Genomic DNA, 2,094 nt, shown 5'->3' on the forward strand with positions numbered 1-2,094 from the left:
GGATAAACAAAAATAAAAACTACAACAAAGATGGAAATAAAACAATATAAGACTTTATAATTAGGGCAGAATTTTAGAACAAGAATAAAATATTAACAATGATTGTTATATTATGTATTGTTATTGTCAAATTTATTGCTCAGACTACCAGCTATAGATATGCAAGATTGATCAAAAAATTAAACATTCATTCTTCCTTTCACTAAACCTTAATTTTTCCCATGTGCTTTTTACTTTTTATTGTCTAATGTACTTTAAAGAGAGCATAATAATAATAGATAAGACATTAAAGATGGTACATATTTAAAAGAGTAAGATGAAAGGTATTCAACTGAGATTATTATATGGCACATTGTTGTCCTTAAAGTAGTTGCCAAGATTATAGATATTACCATATGGAGTTAGTCACAATAAAAAATTTAAACACTAACTGCTACATTCAAAAACCTGATAGAAATTGGTACTTCACTTTTCTCACCTATCGTGTATATATGCTTGCATTTTTCCCCTTTTCTTTCTTTGCTATCTTTTCCTCCTTTCCCTCATGTCCATCGTTCACTCCTTATCTTAAGTTTCTTTACCTTTTACTGTATGTATTGTGTCTTTCAGATTTTATTGATTCTTTCATGCTCTTACACTATGGAGAAAATATGATGTTTACATACGTTGGTCTGATTTATTTCACTTATGTGTATAGCCTCAGTTGCATCCACTAATCTAGACAGGTCTCAAGTTTATCTTTCTTTATAGCTGAGTAATATTCCATTGTATAAAAATACCACATCTCTTTTACTCATTTTTCATGCGATGAGATTTGCGTTGTTTCTGAGCATTAGCTATGACATTATGCTACTATAAAAATGGGTGCATATTTATCACTGTGGTATGATTTTCAATTCTTTTGGAAAAATACCCAGAAAGCGAATAGCTGGGTTGAATGGGACTTCAAATCCTTGTTTTTTCAGGAGTCTCTACACTGCTTTTGATATTGGTTGTACCAGTTTACCTCCCACCAAGAGTGGAGAAGGGTTCCTTTTTCTGCACATCCCCTCCAGCATTTGATATTAGTGATTTCTTTATGATATCCATTCTTTCTGGAGTGAGGTGGCATTTAAGTGCTGTTTTTATTTGTATTTCTCAAATATTCAATGCTGTGGAACATCTTTTCATGTATTTCTGTGTTTTCCAGTTGTAGTTTTTTCATATGAGAAAATGTCTCCATGATGTGGTCCTTGGTCACATTCCTGATAATCTTCCCCATGTGCACTTTGGTGGGTTTAGGAGAAGGGCTTCACTCTTTCCTCTCTTTTTCATCTCTTTTAGTTGGTTTGGATTTGGAGAGGGAGTGCCACATGTTGGCATGTCTGTGCCCAGAAAGGCTTGGTGAGACACAGGAGCTGCTGGAACTGCAGCTTTGAGATGTACTAGAGCTTCCAGAGTGGCTGGATGCCGAAGAAGAACTGGAGCCACTGCTTGAGCCTTGCTTGTACTAGCCTGAGCTAGAAGTTGAGCCAGACCAAGACCTGGTGCTGCTGCTTCCACTGGAAGCACTGTGCCTCTTCTGACTCTAATCCATGCTGCGGTTCTTCTCACTAGATGCTTTGGTGCCCCCTTTGTCTTTAGAGTGATCTTTGGATTTTTCATCAAAGCGGTCCTTGCATTTGGGGGAAGAAACCCTAGTGCTGGACTTATTATTTTCTTAGACTTTGAGCAAACTCTACTTTTTCACTCCTGATAAATTCATTCTCCCCTTCTGAGGAGTTCAAATCAGCAATGACAGCCTCACTTAATCTGAAATCTCACTTCTATCATAAGAACCTTCTGGGTTGTTTTGTTTTTCAGTACTGGGGATAGAACTCAGGACCTTATGCTTGCCAGGCAGGCACTTACTCATTGAGCTATCTCCTCAGCCTACCTCACTTCTAACTTGAGTTTGAGAACTGACCCCTAATAAATTGCAATTCATACCAATTGTTATGAGCTCTAGGGTTTCAGCTAGACTTTTGCAGGATATGAGGATCTAGGCCGTCTGCTGGAGTCTTTAGTCATTATGTGTGGGGATAGATATCTTGCACTTGTTGTATGTAATTTTTG

At 37.1% G+C, this 2,094-nt stretch overlaps 1 pseudogene; it reads right to left on the reverse strand.

Moving 5' to 3' along the window:
- Positions 1-1,111: 1,111 nt before the first annotated feature.
- LOC101592390 lies at positions 1,112-1,744 on the reverse strand (annotated as a pseudogene).
- Positions 1,745-2,094: the final 350 nt, after the last annotated feature.

Source organism: Octodon degus, unplaced genomic scaffold (assembly GCF_000260255.1).
Source record: "Octodon degus isolate 3935 unplaced genomic scaffold, OctDeg1.0 scaffold00024, whole genome shotgun sequence".
In the NCBI taxonomy this organism is placed as follows: Eukaryota; Metazoa; Chordata; class Mammalia; order Rodentia; family Octodontidae; genus Octodon; species Octodon degus.